The sequence below is a fragment of the Callospermophilus lateralis genome, chromosome 3, assembly GCF_048772815.1.
Source record: "Callospermophilus lateralis isolate mCalLat2 chromosome 3, mCalLat2.hap1, whole genome shotgun sequence".
NCBI classification, from domain to species: Eukaryota; Metazoa; Chordata; class Mammalia; order Rodentia; family Sciuridae; genus Callospermophilus; species Callospermophilus lateralis.
In genome coordinates this window covers 58156126-58179517 of record NC_135307.1, presented here as the reverse complement: position 1 = coordinate 58179517, position 23392 = coordinate 58156126, and the positions used below count along the sequence as shown (strand labels likewise).

Genomic DNA, 23392 nt, shown 5'->3' with positions numbered 1-23392 from the left:
CCTGTAATCCCAGTGTCTCAGGAGGCTGAGGCAGAAGGATCATGAATTCAAAGCCAGCCTCAGCAAGTTAGTGAGGCCCTAAGCAACTCAGCAACATCCTATCTCTAAATAAAATATATTAAAAAAAAGAGCTGGGGATGTGACTGAGTGATTGAGACCCCTGGGTTCAATCCCTGGTATCAAAGGAACAAAAAAGAACATATATTCAAATAAGTGAAGAGTACTAAATTATAAATACAAAAGACACAAAATATGATGTGCCAAATACATAGAGTTCAGAGATAAAGGCATAAATGGCAAAAAATAAAAGAATGGGGAAGAGTTATAGCATGCAAATGCTAGTCAGCTGTGTTTGTATCAGACAAAACAGGTCTCAGTTGAAGAAACATTAGTAGACCTAAAGGGATATGTCTTCATATGAAAAGGTCAAAAACCAGAAAACAAACACATATAAATGTGCACATACCTGATAATAAAACTTCAAAATACATGAACAAGTGATTACAGAATGGAAAAAGGGTATCATCTAATTCACAAGTGTAATTGGAGATTCCTCTCTCTGTACTTGATAGAACAAAATGCAGAGAAAATCAATACTGGCAGAGAAGGTTTTAACATATTCTTGAATAATTTTAAGTAATATTAATAGACAACTACATTTAACAATTTCAGAGTAGACATTCTTTGAGTGCAAATGGAATATTCATAAATTAGATGATATTCTGGGCCACAAATATATTCTTAGTAAATCTAAAAGGATTGAATTAGAAGAAAATGCACTCTTCAATGAAATAAAATTTTAGTAATAAAATATAGCTGAAATATTGCTAAATATTTGGGAATTAAATAACATACTTCTAAATAACTTATGGATCACCACAAAGGATATTAGAAAAATTCAATAATAGCATAATAAAATATGTATAGTACAGATTAAGCAATGGTTTCATAAAGATGTAGTGTTTTATTTAAAAATTGGCTAAAATTAATGATCTAACTGTATAAAATAAGAAGCTAGGAAAGAAGGCAAAATAACCCTCAGTTAAGTAGAAGGTAGTAACAAAGATGAGAGAGAACAATAATAAAATAAAAAAAAATGACAGATGAGAGAGAAAGATTTCGGGAGGTGGGGGGATAAAAACCTTGCATTTAGTGGTACAATTAAATAGGCTTGCCTCTAATTAGACTGATGACAAAAGGAAACACACCAAGCAATGCCGGGGGTGATGGAGGCAGCATGGTTACAGATCCTAGAGCAATAACAGAATGACGAGGGGATCCATTCACAACCTAAGTGAATAAACTTGACACATTAAAAACAGCTTATAGAAACTGAAACACTATACCCTAGGAAATATGAATTACTCATACATTTTAAAGGAGGTGGGTTCATAATCAGAAGCCTCCCCATTGACAGATGTTATAGAAAAATTTGTACCAGTCTAGACAGATGTTATAGAATAATTTGTACCAGTCTTGCCTTGAATTGAAAGTGTGAGAAATATAAAAAACAGCCATTTTCCCACTCTTTACAGCAGTCAATGCCGAACTATGATCATGGAAGAAAAAATCATCTACAGTAGAGAGCCTCCCTGTCGATTCTGCAATCCTGCCTGCACTGGAAAAATAATAGAGGAAATGTTAAAATTATATATCTAAAATATTCTAAAACTGAGACAAGGTTGAAACATTTCTTAGAAGATATGGATAATATATTTATTAGTAAAAACTGATATTATGACATCTAACGTTGAGAAATCCACATATTATCTGCTCCCATTAATTTTTTTCAATATTTTACTAAAATGCCATCATCAGTGTGAGACAGGAGCAATCTAATAAAAGCACAGAGTATGGAAGTGAAGTAAAATTATCTCTATTTGCAGATTAAGTTTTGTTTTCTAACCACCTCCACTCCTTAGTCACTTTCAATATGATAATAGATCACTATGTGACTATTAAAATTATAGCCTATCTGGGGCTCTTTATTCTTACTATAAAGGGAGCAGAGAATGTATGTTTGAAAAGGAACATATGAACCATACTAATCAAAGCTTGAAAGGTACTGTTTCTACATAGCAAACAAGATTTATAAATATACTATGCTTTATCAATTTTCTTTTATATCCTAGCCACTTGATTTTTAAGGGTTATTTTTCCTTTAAAAATCAGTAAACAAAGTAAACCATCATAGTTTTTAATCACGGACTAAGGTAATATTTAAAATTTTATTTATTCTTGGAAGATTAAATATAAGCCAGTATAATTTGAATAGATGGTTAAACAAGAACAGATTTCATCTGGGTGTTTCCCCAAATGATTTTTTTAGCACTTAACTTTCTTGTTATGTTCATATATAAATACAACTGAAGGAAGAATTTAATAGTGAATACATACTTAAGAGTAAAATCAGTTGTCTATTCAAAGAAACAGTTGAGATGAATGTGAGACAAATATCTCTCACATTTTATGAATATTCGGTGTATGAGCTATTTTGTCTAATGATTCATTCAATTTTAAAAGTATATCCTTCTGTTATTTGTCCCAAGAATTTTATTTTCTTTATGTATTTGTGTACTTAATAACAAAGCATGCACACTCCTTGGAATTCATATAAATTAATAATTTATTGTTGAATAGATATATCTAGAGCTGTTGAAGCAAATAACCTTGATTAAACATTTGATAAGCCTGATAAAATCACAGGAAAAAATTAAAATTTTACCAGGCAAACTGACAAAGCCTTACATGATTACTTTTTTTATCCTGTGATTTTTTTTTTTATAGAGAGGTAATTTAATGAGTATATCCATTAAACAAATATCAGGGTCACAAAATGGATTACTAATAAAATCAGAAGTAGATAAGTATGTCTAGTCTATCAAATTATCTAAATCACATAGTAACTAAACTTGATTCCAATGTTGTATTACGTTCTTAAGCACCAACCTAAAGGTCAATTTCTGAGAACATGAAAACCTCAAGTACTACTGCCTTATGAAAAATGAAAGCTCACTGTATATGAAAAGACATGCCTAAATTAGGTATTTATTGTGGTGCATCTTGAATTGTCATATTGGTGCATATTGTTGGTGATACTTTGAGTGGAATGTTGATCTTACTCTGTTTTAGACAAAAGCAAACATCAACTGTTAAAAACAAAAACAGACAATAGCTTACATGGAAAAAAAAAAGGACCTTCCAGGGAGACTTGGGTATTCTGGAAAGAAAGTAGGCTATAGAGTGTTTATAAAAAATTAGTCATAGATTAGAATACTGGAACAGAGTTCAATTTTCCAGCACACTCAAGACATAGCATAAATCTCAACGTGAAACTCAGTGAGTACACTTTCCATTGTTCTTTATTCTCTATCCAAACAGGTGTCTTATTTTTTTGTACCAAGGGATTTGAGAAATAATAAAATAGAAATGTGTATTTTCATCAGAAATATTTGCATTGATATCATGTTGAGAGGGATTGAAATTATTTTACAGGAAATTAAGAAGACTTCAATTTTAAGTTCTTTTAAATGTAACCTACAGTAAATATTATATTCACTTTCTAACTAATGAAAAAGTCCAAACTCCCATGCTGTTCTGTCATAGAAGGCATATATGGGGAATTTCTTGAATTCTTATAGTTTTTAAAGTATTTTAACCACAATTATAATAATATTGTATTTAAAATGTTTTGATAATTTTACCAAATACCAGTACTCTTTTCTCAAGGTGGCAGAGAGTTGGTTAACTGTACATTTTAAAATATCGAGCTTGATAGTAACTTACTTTCTGTTTAAAGCAATCTACTTTAAAATTAGATGAAATAGTGACTGCTGAACAAAATATCTTAAAAAACGTTGCCACTTAATGCTTCTCACTAGAATTTAGAGAAAAATACATAAATTTTAAGAACTATATAGATAATTTTTCTAAACAGTGCCAACGCAACTAGACTTATTCTTTTCAACAATGATTGTTTATCATTGAAAATAATCAAAAGCAGACTTTAAGCTTTTCTTAGAAATGAGCCCCTACACCAGAAAATAGAAATGAATGCTTCACATGCAAGAAGATGCTGTATTGTTCTCTTGGTCCTTCAACTGGCATGGTACCTAATGGACTCATGCTATCTATTGTTTGCACCTTGAAGAAATAAGATTATTTATGCCAAGCTTGCAAATAAGTGCACAACAATTTATCAGCACAAAATTGTTTTGTCAGCCTGTCTTATCTCATGGTTTTGCCAGTTAATGAACAGTAACTTATTTTACCTCAATAGTCTAGCATAAATCACTGGTTGTTCTTAGCCAATGTCAGAAGCAGTATCACCGAAGTTGATAGCAGACAGTCTATGCAAAGTAAAATAATAATAGCATTTATTTATTTTTAAGTGGTATAACATTATTTCTATAAAATTCTGTATCACTTTGGCCTATGTAATATAAAGTACCCCTGTGACATGCAGATTAAACTGGCATATTGATCCCATGATCTTTTTCTCTACATTCTTCCCAAAACTCTACTAATGCTAGACAGACGGACAGACAGACAGACTTAGACTGACTTCTGGTTTTCGATTCAGCATGTAAGAAGCTAAAAGTCACCATTGCATTCCAACAAGGAAGAAGCTGAATAAACTGGAAAATCATTTCTTAGATCTGTCAGACAGGTGGGGAATGCAAGGCAAAGCACTGTGCCCCTCTTCAAAATTGGATTCTCTGCAAATGCAGAGAATCACAACTTGCTGAAGCAGAAACACATGAGTACAAACCTCTGTGAGAACCAGTGCTGACACAGGAAAATGTGACTATAACTGATGACTTGCTGGAAGCTCAGTGTGGATAAGTCTGAGAGATTAGAAAAATAAGAGACAGCAGGAGCCAGTCACTGGGGTCCCCAGAGTTTTGCCTCTGGGGACTTGCCCACATTATCACAGTGAATATTAGAGACATATTCAGTTGTCTGCTGACTAATATGCTCCATGCTGGATGTCTGGGAGAGTTGACTAATGAATTCCATATAATGATCCTTAGTGTGTGATCTGAGTATTATCAAATTTTGGAATGAAAATTCCTAGTGCAAATTGCTAAAGTAGAAGAATTCCTTGTGTCAAGGTGGTAGTTGACATTCCTTTCAGCATACTGGTTAGGCTTTTGAAAAGAACTAAGCTAAATAACTGCCCAAGCACTTCACATTAATTGTCCTATGAACTCCATATTACATTATAACAGCTGGAAGAGGACAAGCATTCTTTGATTTGTTCTATCTCAGACATGTTATTCAGTGTTTGGCATCAAAATCTGCATCTCTGGGTTCAACTTTTGCATTCATTTTCGAATGTATCCTTTTTATTTCTTTCTGTTTCCTAATTGCTCTAGCTAAAATTTCAAGTACTATATTGAATAAGAATGGTGAGAGTGGAAATCCTTGTGTCATTTCTAATTTCAGACAAAATGCTTTCAATTTTTTTCCCATTATGATGTTGGCTTTGAGTTTGTCACACATAGTTTTAATCAGATTGAGATAAATTCCTTCTATCCTTGTTTTTTTCCCAGAGTTTTGAATTGAATTGACTATTGAATTTTATTTGAGGCCTTTTCTGCATCTATTGAGATGATTATGTGATTTTTGTCTTTGGTTCCATGTATGTGAATACTATATTTATTGATTTACTATGTTTAAACCACACTTTTATTCCTAGAATAAAGCCAATTTGATCATGGTGACTGATTTTTTAAAATATGTTATTGAATTTAACTTCTCAATATTTTATTTATTGAGGAATTTTGCATTTTTGTTTATGAATTATACTGGACTGTATTTTTCTTGAAGTGTTCTTACCTGGTGCAGGTATCAGGGTGATACAAGCTTCATAAAATGAGTTTGGAAGCTTTTCCTTCTTTAAATTTCATGGACTAATTTGAGGATTATTTGCATTCGTTTTTTTTTTTTAAAGGTCTGGTAGAAATCAGATCTGTCTGATCCTGGACTTTTATTTGTTGGAAGGCTTTTTATTACTGCTTTAGTCTCATTGCTTGTTATTTGTTTGTTTAGATTTTATACATCCTCTGTTTAGTTTTGGAAGAATATCTGTGTCTAAACATTAGCCATTTCTTTCAGATTTTTAATTTATAGGAATAGAAATCTTCAAAGTAGTCTCTAATGATCTTGATTTCAGTTGTGTCTGTCATAATATCCCCATTTCCCATTTGCATTTCTAATTTTATTAGTCTTCTCTTTATTTTGGTTAATTTATCTAGGCATTTAACAATCTCATTTATTTCTTTTAAGAACTCTTCCATTGTTCTATTGTATTATTCTTTTAGTTTCTATTTTGTTAATTTCATCTCTAATCTTTATTATTTATTTCCTTCTACTAGTTTAAGGATTGGTTTGTTCTTGTTTTTCTAAGACCTTAGGATGCATCATTAGGTTGTTTGTTTGATCTATTTTTTAATTGCAGGCACTGGTAGTTCTAAACTTCCTAAGGATCTGCCTTTGCTCTATCTCAGAGATCCGATTATGTCATATTTCTATTTTTGTTTAATTCTGAGAATTATTTTAAATTCACTCCCTAATTTCTTCAATGACCCACTCATTACTCAAAAAGTATTTTGCACAGTTTCCATGTAATTGTTTAATTTTTGTAGTTTTTCTTATTGTTATTTCTAGTCTCATTACATTATGATCTGAGAGGATGCAAATGTTTATTTAAATCTTTCTGTATTTGTTAAGTCTTGCTTTATGGTCAAATATATGATCTGTTTTAAAGAAGGTTCCATGAGCAGCTGTTGGGAGCTGCCACATAGCAGCTGAGTGCCCCTTAGCTTTGAGCGATGGAAATGTGGAGACTGGCTTCCCTGACTGGGAAACAGATGGATCCCCATCTCCACTCAGCAGAGGAGCAATGCTTTGGGGTGTTACCCAGTGGGAATGGGCTGCCCCTTGTAACATTACCCCTCTGCCTTATGTGGATGGAATGTTCCTTCGAACAGTCTCCCCCAATAAAACTAAGATTTGAGGCATTCCCTTTCTTTCTTTCCAAAAGACCCTAAGATAGAGAGCCCTCACAGAACCCAAAGAAAAAGGGATTTTCTGTCTGTGTGTAATTATTTTGTGCCAACCCAAATTCACCTGGAGTGACCTTGACTGATTTAGTCATGTGTCGCTGCAAGCAGCTGAAAATAAAGTATATTCAGTTGTTGTTGGATGGAATATTCTGTTCATGTCCAGTAGGTCTAATTTATTTGTAGTAAAGTTTAAATCTGATGTTTGTTGATTTTTTTTATTGTCTGGATGACCTGTCAGTGATGGTGGTATATTGAAGTCCTCCCCTATTATTGTTTATGGGTCTGTCAGTACATTTATATCAAGTAATGTTTGTTTCAGTTTAAACTGGATTCCTGACATTCAAAATACAAATATTTACAACCATTATATCTTCCTGTAGAATTTTTCCCTTTACTCGTATCTATGTGTATCTATGGTCCTTCTTTATCTCTTCTGACTAATTTTGGCTTGAAGTCTGCTTTGTCTGATATTACAGTGGCTACTCCTGCTACTACTTTCAAATTCCATTTGCATGGAATATCATTTTCCATTCCTTTACTTTTAGTCTGTGAATGTCTTTGCCTGTGAGATGTGTTTCTTGGAGACACCATACAATTAGGTCTTATTTTTTTCTTTCCTGTCTATTAGTCTATTCCTTTTATTTGGATAATTAATAACATTTTTATTTAGTGTTATTAAAGAGAGGTATGTGTTGCTTCTATTACTTTTGTTTTATTTCTAATGTTTGAATTATTCCTAATTTTTATTTGCTTATCTATTCTTTAAAACAGATTTATCACCCCTCTTTCCTGGTTATTTTTGTCTTTTGTGTGTAGAATTCCTTTAAAACTAGCTTAATGGTCAAGAAATACTTTTAGTTTATCCTTATCTTAGAAGGTTTTTATTTCTCCTTTGGATTTGAAGGATAGCTTTGCTATATATAGTAATCTAGGTTGGCAGTTATTTTCTTTCAGTACTTGAAATACATAATTCCATGCCCTCCTATTCTTTACAATTTCAGTTGATAAATTTGCTGTTGTTCTTATGGAATGGTCTTTATTAATGACTCAGTATTACTCTTGCAGTTTTTAAGATTCTTTCTTCTGAATTATTGGCATTTTATAATATGTCATAGAGAAGTTATTTTCTGGTCTTACATGGAGTTTTAAATACCTGAAGTGATGGTATATATTTTTCCTTCCCAAGATTAGGAAAAATTTTCCTGCTATTATTTTATGGAATAAGTTGTCTATGCCATTAGGCTGTATTTCCTTTCCTTCCTGAAAGAAATTGATTCCTAATTTTGGTCTTTTAATGTTGTCCCAAAGATTTTGTATATTACATTCATTTTTTAAAAAATTTCTTTCTTTATTTGGCTTGTTCTCATCTTTTGGTGAGACTCTTTACTGAGTGTTTTTACTTGACTATTTGAGTTTTTCACTTACAAGATTGCTGCTTGGTTCTTTCTCAGAAAATCTCTCTATTAAAATGCATTTTTATATCATACATTTTCTCACTTAGTTCATTCCTTAGATTTTCTTTTAATTCACTGATCATTTTAACAATCAATTTTTTTAATTCCTTGCCAGGCATTTTCTCTTTTTCAGTATCTATGGTTTTAGACTTAGAACGTGTGAAGGTGTCTAATTACCTTGTTTTCTCATGTTTCCTGTATGTTTATGTTGAGATTGTCATATGCTAGATTGGAAAGTTCTTCTCTTATTATGGAAGGGCCTTTTTATTGAGGTATTTTTTTTTTACTATGTGCCCTAGGTTAGGGGTATATATCTCTGCATCAAAGCAGCCACTCTACTTGCTCTTTGTTTTATGTCCAATCACTAGCACCACTTTGAGAGGAAATAACAATTACCAGTGAACTATGATCACTCGAAAGAAAATCATATATTAACAAGGCATAAAGATTTATTGAGTGTATTCTCTACAACACCACTAATTCAAAAGTGGAAAAGGAGAGAAATACTTTACAACAGAAAAAAAAACAGTTTCTGAAGAAAGTAAAATTAATATTAGACCATACAGGGCATGAAAATAGTAAGGAAAGAAGAAGAAGCAACATACAGAAAAAGGATGGAATAGAAAAGGAAAAGTGAGAAAAGAAAGAGTAAAGAGGTGAGATTATAAAAATGTGATAGAAGAAAAACAGAATAAATACAATTTTTAAAAATACATAAAATTGAATTAAATTATGCAATAGTAAACCAAAGACAGTAACACCAAAAACAGTAACCAGTGAAATTAAAAGCTAGCATTAAAAGATTAAAGTTCCTGGGGCTGGGCCTGGGGCTCAGTGGTAGAGTGCTTGCCTATCATGTGTGAGGCACTGGGTTCCATCCTCAGCACCACTTAAAAGTAAACAAAAAAGTCATTTTGTCCATCTACAACTACCAAAAATATTGAAAAACAAAAAGATTAAAGTTTCTCTTGCTCTCATGTCTGTCCATACAGACCTTACCCTGCTCACTTCTGGCATGAATATAGTGATCTCTGCTAGTTCCGTGGAATGCACAGGCAGCCCTGTGTTCTCTTCTGGCTGAGAAGAACTGGCTTGGAGTGACTAAATGTCCCCCCTGCCCCTCCCCAGTTCAGGCATAGAATTTTTGTGTTTACATAGAGACAAATCACTCAAGGTTTATCCATAGGGAACTCATCCCACCTTTCTCTGGCAAGATTGAAGTGCTCTATTTCTGCAATGGATCCTGGAATGTAAGCTTTCTTCTCTTGTAGTGTAGACTGTGTCGGACTGTGACAGGTGTATGTGTGCCCCAGTATTTTTTCATGCATGGTTGAAGGACTATGCACCAGGATAGGGAGGTGCCATCACGCTCTACTCTGTTCCTGCTGTAAGAGACACTGGACACTGGAAATGGAGCTAGGCACTGAATGTAGTGATGGGTGGCAAAGAACTTCTTATGGTTTGGATGTGAGTCATCCCCCAGAAGCTCATGTTTGAAAAATGCAAGAAAGTTCAGAGTAGAGTGATTGGGTTATGAGAGGCTTAACCCAATCAGTGAATTAACCACCTTATGGGATTAATTAAGTGATAACTGAAGACTGGGGTGTGGCTAGAGGAGGTGGAGCACCAGAGGTGTGGCTTTGGGGTATGTATTTGTATCTGGCAAGTGGAGTCTCTTTCTGATCATCATGTGAGCTGCTTCTCTCTGCCACCCTCTTCTGCCATGATGTTCAACCTCATTTGGAGCCCCAAGGAATGGTGATGGACTTCTGAGGACTCAGAACTCTGAAATCATGAGTCCTCAAATAAACCTTTCCTCCTCTACAGTTGTTTGGTCAAACCTTTTAGTCAGTCAGAGAAGTGAAAAAAGCTGATGAAACAGGGCACCAGCAACAGTTGGCAGCTGAGCCAGTAGCAGGCCTTAAGTAGCAGGGGTGGTGGGCCCTTAGGTATAAATCTTACAAAATACTTACATGATTTATGAGGGAAAATACAAAACTCTGATAAGTGAAATCAAACAAGAACAAAATAATCAAGAGTTATTCCATGTTCATGGGCAAGAAGACTCAACATTAATCAAGAAGTCAGTTCTTCACAATTTGATCTGTAAATTCAAGGCAATACCCATCAATATCTCAGTAAGAGATTTCATAGACATTGACAAACCAGTTGCGTGTATATGGAGATTCAAAAGACTCAGAATTTCCCAGACAATATTGAAGGAAAATAATGATACTGTCATAATGGCTACATGTCATTTTACATTTGTTGCAAATTCATAGCATATACAGGACCAGAAACATAGTAATTGAACTGTATCACTTTGGGTGGTAGTGGTGTGTGACCATGTAGTTTCATCAATTGTGACAAATGAATGTTTGGTAAGGAAAGTTCATAAGAGGGCCATGTATGTGTGGGAACAGATTTATGAAATATCCGTATGCTGACATTGAATTTTCTGTGAATTTGAATTTTTCTGAAAAAATAAATAAAAAAGAATGAATAAAAATAATTAGACTAATGAAGGACTAGGAAACAGAAGAGGTGAGAGAATCCTAGTAATTACAAAGACAATGAAAAATATTATAAAGGCGTAGCAAACTACAGAATAGTTAAAAATTAAGCAAGCTGTTGGAACTGAAGTAGAGTCGGTAAGTGAGAGCAACTTGTGTCAGTATAATTCTAGAAATTAATATCCCCCAAAACTCTAACATCCACTTCTTGAGGTAAATTACAGATGTCAAAGAAAAGGATGGATTTAATGATGGTAGATCTGTATATTTTTTCCTCAAAGCGGTTGCTTAATTTCTAGAGAGGTAGAGCCATATAAGTTTAGATTTGAGACTACAATCAGTATTGAAGGTAGAGGTGTATTGCAATAAAAATAAATGACATTACACTTTTAATTATTATACCTTTATTTTTTCAAAGCTACTTCCTTTGGGTATTTTCTTACTTGAAACCAAAATATTCTGTCTGAAGTAGAGTTTATCAACCTCTCATATAGGTTTGTATTGAACAATATGCTTCAATATAATTAAATGAAATCCTTTGTCCTATTAGGGAATAGAAAATTGAATGAAAGTACCCAAATTTGATTTGTCACTTTGCTACTCCATTAGTTTGGATTATAGACCTAGGAGTGAAAAGGAGTAAGAATGTTCCTACATGGCCTTTTTTTTCAATTATATATACAACTGGTAAGGTAGACTTCTGAGTCTGGATGCACTTTTAATCCTGGTTTTCTTAGAAAAGCAGTAGAACACGTATCCTGTGATCTGTTGGCTAATTCCTTCTAAATGTCTATCCTTATGTTCCATTGAATTATATAATGAAGTACTAATACTAAATATTTGATTAAACCATATTTTTAAAATTTTTTTGTGAAAGTTATAAATATCACTTTAAAACAAAACATACTTTTGTCTTCTACATCATTGATTATTGTACTATTTCTGTAAGTTCATACCATGTAATTTGTTCCAATGATTATAAAAATAAAGAACTATATTTTATGACTTCATGACATAATTTTTCTGTGGGGAGGTAATGGTGATTAGACTCAGGGACACTTAACCATTGAGCAACATCCCCAACACTTTATTTATTTTTAAATTGAGACACAATCTTTCTAAGTTGTTTATGGCCTTGTTAAATTGCTGAGGCTGGCTTTGAACGTGTGATCCTCCTGCCTCAGCTTCTAGAGCCACTGCAATTAGAGGCATGTGCCATGTGTCAGCCCTAGCATGACATAATTCTTGATGGTTTACAGCAGTAATTTTTAAGCTGCTTTCAGTCATAGAGCTCTGCAGAGGTGGTCAGAGGATTTTTCAGGACCAGTCATATGTATGTTTATATGTGTCACTGGATAGCTGGTATGTGCATGTGTACATGGGTATATAGTTGTATATGTGTACACATATATGTATGTGAGTTTGAATTATAATTCAATATAATTAAATGAAATCCTTTGTGTTTTAGGGAATAGAAAATTGAATGAAGGTATCCAAATTTGATTTGTCATACCAATATACATATTGGTGTATATACGTTCATTTGTGTATGTGCATGTAGAGGTATTTCAAATGAGTGGGCTTTTAGGATCACCATCAGTTATTTCAGCTTTAGGTATTATAATTCTATCAATTTTTTTTAATCTTAAAGATTCTTACAAGTTTGTATTTAAGAAAAAAATAAAGAGTAAAACATAAAAGGAGCTAAGCAAATAGCTCTAAATCATTTAAACCCACTTAGCTAAAATAATTAGGGACCTATGTAGTGTAATCTATATATAATCTAAATATCATTTTGCCAAATACATTCACCCTTTTACCCTACCAAACATATTTTTTTCTAAACAAGATTTCCATAGAAACATAGTCATGTTTTCTTTCAAATTTATTTATCTTTTTATTCTTCCATGAGCACCTTCTGGAAAAATTATAAATAAGCATAAAAATTGGCAAAATCAAAAAAACAGAAATAAAAAAGAAATTGAAGTGTTGTATAATCCATAAATTACTAACTAAGCCTTAGAATAATTGAATTCATTCTAGTTCAGAAAAGGGTTGGCCTCAAATATTCCTTCATATTTCTATTCTGCATATTTTCATATGATTTTAGCAAAATTTAAGGGTAAATCATTTGGCAGAAATATCTTTACCCACTGCATTTTGTCATTTTACCAGGTACTCTAATGTCTATGCTGAATTATTAGAATTTAAAATAATTATGTATTTCCTGATGATTCTTAGAGACTACTGAGGACTAATGGAAAAATGACCATGCATATAGAAATACAGATAGATAAGGGAAAATAGTTTAAATTTTAGCTTCAAATATGTGCTAATGTGGAGAAATTGAAGTGCCTCAATTTTTTTCTATTTTCAGTCAGTGACAAAGTGAGACTACAACACTGTCATAATCAATATGCACATGCTGCACTGTGCTTTTGGTTTTCATACATCTGCACTCCATATTGATATGGAGCCACTACTTGAATTGCGATTAAAAAGATTGACATTGTCAAATGTCAGGTATAACTAATTAAAACAAATAAAAAATTTAATTAAAAAATAAAAAGAGTGACATTGTATTCTTATTGTCAAAATAAAATTAAAAATCACAACCTGAAATTCTTACTATACCCCTTTTTTTATGAAAAAAGATATTTCCTTTGAGTATTTTCTTACTTGCAAATAATAAAAAACTAAAACCTCCTGTCAGATATAGAGTTTATCAGACACGTTTGCATTGAAAAATTTGCTTCAATATAATTAAAGAACCTTGTCCCAATAAGCAGTGGGAAATTTGAATTCCCAAATTTGAGGTCTCAACTTGTTATTATTGCCATGCTTTCTCCCTCCTGAATCTTGTTCCCTGCAAAGTTTAAGCTTCTTCTTCCTCTACCAATATCTAATAGTTATTTCACTACAACTTATGAACAGGCATCCATGCTATATGGCTTCAGATGGAATTATGAGACTTGAACTTGTCCAAGTTCATGCACACTTAGATCACCCCTCTAATGGAGTTCATGAGGACAGTCCCAGGCCATGCTCACTTCTCATGTGGTATATTTCCATAGATGAAGAATATTATAGATATAAAACTTTCTGTTCCTTAATTATTTCTGATTATTATCACTAGAATAGCTACTTCTTCTAAACCCTGTATCTATGTACATGTTTATTTTTATACATTTACACTTGAATGTTCCATTGAAATCTCATTTTTTTTGTTCCAAAACTGACCCAATAAATGATTTTTCATGATGTTTATTCATAATACATTTTGACGTTTTTCATTGTCCAGTTTGTCCATCAAAGATCTATAAATTATCCTGACAATTTTCTTCCTTCCATTCTCCCCATCTAATCAACTCACATTCTGTCCACTTAGATTGTCTCCTATTGTCTTCTTATGCCATCCTTGTCTAAGTCACTCTCATCTTTTAATTGGAATTATTGTAAATATAAACTGACCACAGAAATGCTTTAATGAAACTTAATCCTTCCAGTTGCTCCTAAAATAAAATTAAAAATTATTAATAAAATACAACAAAGCCCAACAGAACCCACCCTTTCTTCTACCCACTGTTGTTGCAAGTGGGTCCCACTGCATTTCTGTAGCACAGACTTGCATTTTTACCTGCTTCTCCAGGATGTCAGGTCTCTTGCTTTCCTCCCTCAGCAAACTGCATTTGTGCTACTTGTTCAAAATTCTCTGTTTCCATCTCCACTTCTAATCACATCATATTATGCCTGACTAGGTCTTACTTATCAATCAAGTTTCCACTGAAGTGTCTTTCCTTATCTTTTGTTTAACTATTGATTATATTAGCTTTTTCTTTTCCAATATCCTAGAATACAGTACTTTTTCTTCATATCTCTAATAAAATATTTAATTATATGTTATTTGAGTTGAGAAAACTTGTGTAATCTAAATTATGATTTGAAATCCCTCAGAAATTTCTAATATTTGAGGCAAACATTTCATCTCTCAGTAAGTCCAAATGGTCATTGCTTCAGTAATGAAAAAACCTGCTGTTATTTTTGGTTTGCTTATTTTTTTAAATATGACTGAAAGTAAGAATTGTGTTTAGGTAACATATAAATAAAAGAAAAATCATGAATCTTTAGATGCTAGAATTGCATTCCATCAAACTACTATGCTACCAAAGGCCCCCAGAAATCGAAACTGACTTAAAGATCAGATTCAAACAGTTTAGACTTTTTAATGCCTGCATGAAAGAGGGTGTGCAATGCCTTATCTGTTCAAAAGTATGCAGATAACTCATTTCTAAGGCTGGGTTAATAAAAAACATATTTAGTTTGTTTTCTTTAATGCTTGTTATTTCATGAAGAGCCAGCACTCAGAATTTGGTTTTGATGCTGAGATTACATACATCCAAAGGGAACAACGATTTTTACCACTCATATAACAAAGCTTTCTGGAAAAACAGTGTGGCTCCCAAGCAGATTTGAAAATAGCTTGAGAAGGAAAGATATGATGTCTTTGTGGTCAAGAGGCAGGGTTGGGGTGAGGGATTTCACATAGGATTTGAACTTCTCAAGTTAGTACCAAAGAAGAGGACACCCAGGATTTCTTGTCAGCCTGCCCGGATAGGGGTCAGAGAGGAAAAGAAAGGATTGACTTAAAAAAAAAAATACGCTACCCGAGAAATATGAAAAAGGAGTCATCTTTTTAAAAAAATGTTAGGCCTACAAATATAAAGGGTGAATGATAACAATCCTTTATATTTGCCCCTTTAGAATACTGTTTTTTTTTTTTTTTTCCCTGTCCTGGCCCCAGTGTGTTTTAGTCCTATGAACAAAGGAAACATGTTAATTTACTCACTTGATATATCCAGGGACCTACAGGTAATGTGAATTCAAAACTAAGAGCCATGGAAGGATCAATCTTTGGTCACAGAATATCAAAGAATATTTTAAAAAATTATTCCCACCCGATTTCTAGTATTTTCCTTATCTTTTAGCCAGAAGGCAAAAGTAAGTCTTTCATTAAATGTATGATGCTTTTCAGTGTATTGGGTTTAAATAATTTTATTTCTCTCAATTTTATTTTGCTCCCTACTATTTTCTTGAGCATCCACTAAAACCCAAGGCTTTAGCTTCTTATGTTGAACACACGCTATCAAGAAATCAGGATTTCAGGCCAGACCAGCCATGGACAAGATGGAGTCTTCTCACTTCTGAGTCTTGGCTTGGCCCGTTTTGAGACTACACTGGGGAGGCATTAAGGTGGGAGTCTCCACTCCAGACATCCCAGCAGGTTTGAGTTCATCTGAGTCCAACAAAGGACCACTCACCACAAGAACACCAAACTCACAGGCGGATGCTGTCAAGGTTGTGGGGGTGGGGTGGGGACACAGAGAGAGAATAGTCCAGCAACGCCTTAAGGGAAATGTAGTCCAAGGCCGGAAAAGCAGCGTTGCCGGTAACGCAAGGTAATCACACAGCCTGGGTCTGGTTCACGCATACTCTGAGCAGAGTCGCAAAGACTTCTGGGAGTGCTCACTCTCTCTTGGAGTGCGCAGGCGCGACCCACCAAGTGGACATTTTGGTCTTTGTCCGTGGGTTAGGACTGTCTCCTGGTCCACGTGGCACACAAGACTCTCTCTAAAGTAGATTTCTTTAAGAGGAATTGCCCAGTGCAGGTGATAAAGAGACCAAACTGTATGATCCTCCACTGAAGCAAGAAGATCCACTGGATGGTGGGGAAAAAGTGGAAAAGAAGTCTTGTCAGAAAAAGCCTGGGGAAGATGATATACAGATAGAGAAGCAACAAGACTTGGTAGGCAAGTCTTGTTCATCAAACTACAGACTGAGGAAAAAAGGATGTGGATATAAGAAAATTGGAAAAATCCTTTGTTTTCTCAACCTCATTTCTTTAAGGAAACATTTTTGAAGTTTTAGGTTGAAACCATTTAGACTTTACCATGAGGGAAGGTATGTAGTTGAGTCTCCAATTTTACTAGCTGGATGTTCTCCACCACTGCTTATTTCTTATGGTAATATCCCCTTGTAAATGTAAATCAGTGTGAAATGCCTTCAGTATAAAAAGTGTGATATACAGCATCTGATAGCAGAGCATTCATACTGGAGGAAAACCCTATGAGTTTACTGAATGTGGGAAAACTTTTATCCATATATCACATTTTATTGAACATAGAAGTCATGCTGAAGGGAAACCTTGTGCTTCTAAAGAATATTGAAAAGCCTTTAGCTTGATGATAAAATTTTCTCACAAACCTTATTCATTCCTCTGCATTTGAGAGGTCATACAGAGAAGCCTTTTAAATGTAAGAAATGTGGAAATATCTTCAGTCAAAAGCAAATCCACGTGTATCAAGAAATTCATACTGGAGAGAAACCTTGTGAATGTGGGAAAGCTTTCATTCAGGTGTCACACCTCAGTCAGCAGAGAATTTATAGTGGGGAAAGCCCCTTTGCCTGTAAGGTATGTGGGAAAGTCTTCAGCCACAAATCCAATCTTACTGAGCATGAGCTTTTTCATAATGGAGAGAAACCTTTTGAATGTAATGAATGTGGGAAGGCCTTTAGCCAAAAGCAGTATGTCATTAAACATCAGAATACTCATACTGGAGAGAAGGTTTTTGAGTGTAATGATTGTGGAAAATCCTTCAGCCAGAAAGAAAACCTCCTTACCCATCAGAAAATCCACACTGGAGAGAAACCTTTTGAGTGCAGAGATTGTGGGAAAGCTTTCATTCAGAAGTCCAATCTTATCAGACACCAGAGAACTCACACAGGACAGAAGCCCTTTATATGTAAGGAGTGTGGGAAAACCTTCAGTGGGAAATCAAATCTTACTGATCATGAGAAAATTCATATTGGAGAGAAATCCTTTAAATGTAATGAGTGTGGAACAGCTTTTTGCCAGAAGAAGTACCTCATAAAGCATGAAAACATTCACACTGGAGAGAAACCTTATGAATGTAACGAATTTGGAAGAGCCTTCTCTCAGTGAACATCACTTATTGTGCATGTGAGAATTCATTCAAGTGATAAACCTTATGAATGCAATGTATGTGGAAAAGCCTTCTCTCAGAGTTCATCTCTCACTGTACATGTAAGAAGCCATATAGGTGAGAAACCCTATGGATGTAATGAATGTGGAAAAGCTTTCTTTCAATTCTCAACCCTCGTTCTGCATTTGAGAATACATACAGGTAAGAAACCTTACCAATGCAATGAATGTGGGAAAGCTTTCAGCCAGAAATCACACCATATTAGACATCAGAAAATTCATTCTCATTAAAAACCCTATGAATATCTTCAAGATGGGAATACATCAAAAATTTATATATCATAAAGTCATTCTAAGGCAGTGCACCACAAATGAAGGGAACTTACACAAATGTTAACAACTTTGAGGACACTGAAGATTCATATTGAAGAGGAAGACATTTGTATGATAAACAGACTGCCAATAAAAAAAATACCCCACAGTCAATGGTAAAGGTAATGCTGAAACAATAAACGTTTCCATTAAAATTAGAACAGAAAACAGGCCTGTTACTCCATCAACATAGATGTGAAGTTCTTTACCTGTGTAACAAAGTTGTGTTAGAAAGGAAGAGACAAAAACAAATGGTATGATAATCATCTATAAGTAATAAAACTCTGGTATTGCTTCAGCAGAGGGAAAGAGATTCTAGAAAGAGACCTATGAATTTAGTAGAACTTGCAATATTAAAGAAATCCATCAGATGAGAAAATATGGGACTATTTTAAGAAATTATTTGGAGGTAATTTGTTCTCTGAAGGGGAAAGAAAATAGACCATGAACACACATGCAAAATTCATGGGAATTGAAGACTGAAAGATACAAAAGCCATGTACTAAAGTGGCTGTGACCTTTGGAGTGGGGAAACTTTCCTTCTTCTTAACAAATTTAAAAATATTTAGTAGTTTTACTTGTGAGTGTATATGCTCAGGAGATAACCAGGAAATTTACTGTGGCTTGATTTGTAGCCAAATATTGGAAACAACTTAATTGTTCATCAGGAACAAAAAGAAGTTCTTATGATGTGACACTATACATCTGCAAAATGCAACAATGAGATCCACATGTTATTAAAGGTAAGATAAGTGGAACAATAAAAATTATCTTAAATAATGCATATATATTTTCATCTAATTATAGGCACTTTAGTTATTCTTTTTTGGTGAGGAGAAAGGGATAAAACTCAGAGGCACTTGACAAGTGAGCCACATCCCCAGCCTTATTTTTTAAAATATATTTTATTTAGTAACCGGGTCTCACTGAATTGTTTAGCACCTCACTTTTTGCTGAGGCTGACTTTGAATTCATGATCCTCCTGTCTCAGCCTCCCAAGTCACTGGGATTACAGGCATGTGCCACAACACCCAGCTTTAGTTATTCTTAAACAGGATATTTTCACTGTTAAATAACAGTAAAAGGTATCATATTGTTTGACAATTTTACATTTAAAAATTGAATAATTTTAGTGAAGTAGATAAAATGTGCCCACAAAAATAGAATTTGCCTTGTGAGCTCAGGCATCATTGTTGTTTTTAAATTTGAAGGGTTATTTACAGTTGTCCTCAAAATAGTAAAAACTACTTGTACAAACTATGGTTTTCCCAGGTAGCCCACAGCTGAAATTTTGAGTGCATTTCTCTTACTTTTACCTGAAACACACAAATACTTGTATTTTCTGTCATGTCAATACAATGGAACAGAAAAAAAAAAACACACATTTTCCATTTGCAATCAAAAAAGAGATGGATTGGTACCAATGTGTTAAAACTACAATTCTAATTATTTAAATGACATTTATGTGTTTTTTTTTTAATTGCAAATTCTAGCCCTTACATTGTACCTTAAGAGAATTTGTAGTGGTAAGGCAGGGCTGATATCTTCTGTAGTAGTAATCAAATAATTATCAATCTTTATTGAAAAATGCATCAAGTCAATCAGACTGAACTAGAGAAGTACCTGCTGGATGTATGTTGATTTTCCTGGGGGTGCCAAATAGGCCCCCCAGCCCTGTGCTGTGCATTGTCCTCGCATGCACGCATGCACGCACAGGGGTGGGGGGGTATTTGGCACAGGAAAATAAATACATCCAGAGTACTTCTCTAGTATCTGTTCTGATTGATTGATGCATTTTTCCATAATGATTGTTAAATATTTTGGATATCACCCCTGATTACAGAAGATATAGCCCTACTAGTAGACAAATTTTGTCTCACTATTGGTGAAATGACCCCTTATCTGGTATAAGGTATATTACACTTCAAAAATATAACAATGAGTGTAAATAAAGAGTTGAACAAATAAACCTAGAGATGCATTACTTGCAGATTTTGATTCTAAACACTGAATAACATGTTTAGGATAGAGCAAATCAAAGAATTCTTGTCCTCTTTCATCTTTTCCAATGTAAAGTGGAGTTTATAGAACCATTGAAATGCTGTGAATTGCCTGGGCAGTTAATTAGCTTAGTTGTTTCCAAAAGTCAGACCACTCTGCTGCAAGGAATGTCAGCTACCACCTTGACACAGGACTTCTTCCACCTGAATTTCTGAGCAATTTGCTTAGAAATTTCATTTCAAGTTTGTAAATATGTATATCACAAACTAATGGTTCTTATATGGAATTTCTTAGCCAACTCTTGAAGATATTTAACATGCAGCATTTTGAATTTCAGGAGACAGCTGGTGTTTTGAGACATCTAATGGGGAAAGAATAGTGTAGTAAGATTCTGACTTCTGTGTTGACTACCTGTGGACCTCTGACAGTGACTGTGATCAACATTGAAAGCTCAGACTACTTCAAATAATTTTTTATAGAAATAAAGTGCAACATATCTAAAACATCCAGCTTTGAGCCTGGCATATTTTCAAAATGCAAAGAGCAGAAAAAAATTATTAAGAAAAGAGGAATTGGAGAGGAGGAATTCTTAGTAAAGGGACTAGTTATCTATGTATTTATTTTTGAATGCTAATGACAGTGGTTTCCTGATGAATTACCTGTTCAAGTAACTTTCTATCTTTTCCTATCAGTACTCTGCACAAATGACAATTCTGTCCATCTCTCATTGACTGTCTTTCCTTCCTTTTAGTGCTTCTCTGCATATCACCTCGAGGAAATAAAAAAAAGAAAGTCATCTAGAATCTTTGTTTTTCTCAAAAGTTTTTATCAGAAACCTATGTTAAACATAAAACATGTCCTAAGTATTGGTTTATTTTCTTGTTTATCAACTTTGCAATTTCCAGACTGTTTCTGAAAAACATGAAATTCAATAGGGAGAGTGTCCCTGAAAACTTGAAATAATTCCATTATTCCATAGCCAGAAGTGTCTTTGGAGTTATACTGCACCCTGATTTTCATTTGGCCCAACTGTCAAGTAATGTAATTAAAACTGTTCTATTCGATTTGAAATATCTCACAGCGTGAATAAATACTTTATGTGCAAGTGGATTTTACTCATTGAAATTAATATTTTGTATATTTATATTCATCCCACATTCCCAAATAATATACTTCTTAAACTGACATCTATATTGATGGGTTCCATATATACCCAAGAAGTACATACAATCTACTTTTGTTTGATAAATATTTTTCATTATACTTAAAAAGAGTTGTGTTCTTATTGTTTTATAAGAATTTTCTATAGCAATTAAGAATTTTCTGAATTTTACTGATAGTTTTTAGTGTAGTAGGAAATGTACTTTTCTAATGGAACCTAATATGCTTGAAATTTATTTTATTTAATTCATTGCTTTGTATTGGATGTAGACATAAAACTTAATTGAAATTCATTAGATTTTAAGTTCCTATGTAATTTATGCTTTTCTGTACTATGTTAACTGTTATTTTGTCTTGAATTATTTTGTGCCATAATATTTTACATATGGGTACATAAATATGCAGATATGTGTGCCTGTGAGTATATGTATATGTTTGTGTATATGTATATTTATACCATATATATATATATATATATTATTACATACATATATCCAAGTATCTAAAATAATATGAAGTAAATGTAATTTTATTATATTTTTAGTATTACATGTTAATATATATATGTGTGTATATATATGTGTGTGTATATATGTGTGTGTGTGTGTATGTATGTGGGATCACTCAGTCTAGCTGAAGCCCACCAAACAGCTGAGGAGGGTATGATGACAGAGTGGAAAAGAGACCTCCAGAGACCAGTTTTGGGTCTTGATCCATTTTATTATTGCATAGGTAAGCTTTTTATGCATAGCCCAGTCCTGGGAAAATTAACTGAGGGCCATAATGATCCAATGAGCTAGCAATAACCTTATGAGCAGCAACCAATGGGCTAATAGGTCAGGGGCAAAAAGCAGAAAGGAAGGAACATGCTGTGCATCTGAGGGTGGCCAGGTTACCATGGTGATGAGGTTGAGTGTGATTAGTGTTCCAACCACAAATATCCAGATTCAGTGTGCTGAATCCTGAGAGCCCCTCACATAGGCAAAGTAGGCTGCTTTCCAACTCATGGGCCACACACACACACACACACACACACACACATTATATTCTTTACATTGTTATTTTTTAAATTGCCTATATATGGACTTTGCATTCTTCTTGAACTCATTAGGTTTTTCATAGGGGCAAGGAATTAAGATTTAAATTTTGACATCTGATTATCCATTTTTGGTGTTATAAGACTATGGCAAAGTGTATTTTCTATGTGATAATTGCATTTCAGAGTTTTTAAAACAGTTTTAATTTATTCATTTAAAATATTAATTGGTAAATATTCATTGATTATACTTATGTTATAATGCAATGAATTTGATATATACATATTTTCTAGTGATTAGCACAACTGAATTAATTAGCGCATCTGTTTATACCCATGATATAGGTTGAATCCCAGAACAGATTTGTAGACCAAAGGAACAAAATGAGATCCCAGAAAAAACAAATATATATCTATGACATATATATATAATATATATAATTTATATGACATATTTATGATATATCATATATATGATATTTATACACAGACACAACTCTTTGGTAAAGATGTCATGAATACACATGGGGAATAGATATTTTCTTCAATAAATGAAGCAGGGAAAACTGTATGTCTGCATACAAAATAATGAAATTGTACACCTGTCTATATCATACACAAAAATTATATCAAATTAGATGAAGGACTTGAATATAAGGTCTTGACTAGTAAAGCTATATTAAACTAAAAAGTTTCTGCACAATAAAGAAAAATAATCAAGAAAACAAAAAAGTAACTTAAGAAAGAGAAAATATTTGCAAATGATATATATCTGGGTAATGCTT

The 23392-nt window shown here is 33.5% G+C and overlaps 1 pseudogene; it reads left to right on the top strand.

Annotated features, from left to right (window-relative positions):
- The window catches only part of LOC143394640 (uncharacterized), a 44129-nt pseudogene extending 25801 nt beyond the window's left edge, over window positions 1-18328 (top strand).
- The last annotated feature ends 5064 nt before the right edge of the window (window positions 18329-23392 follow it).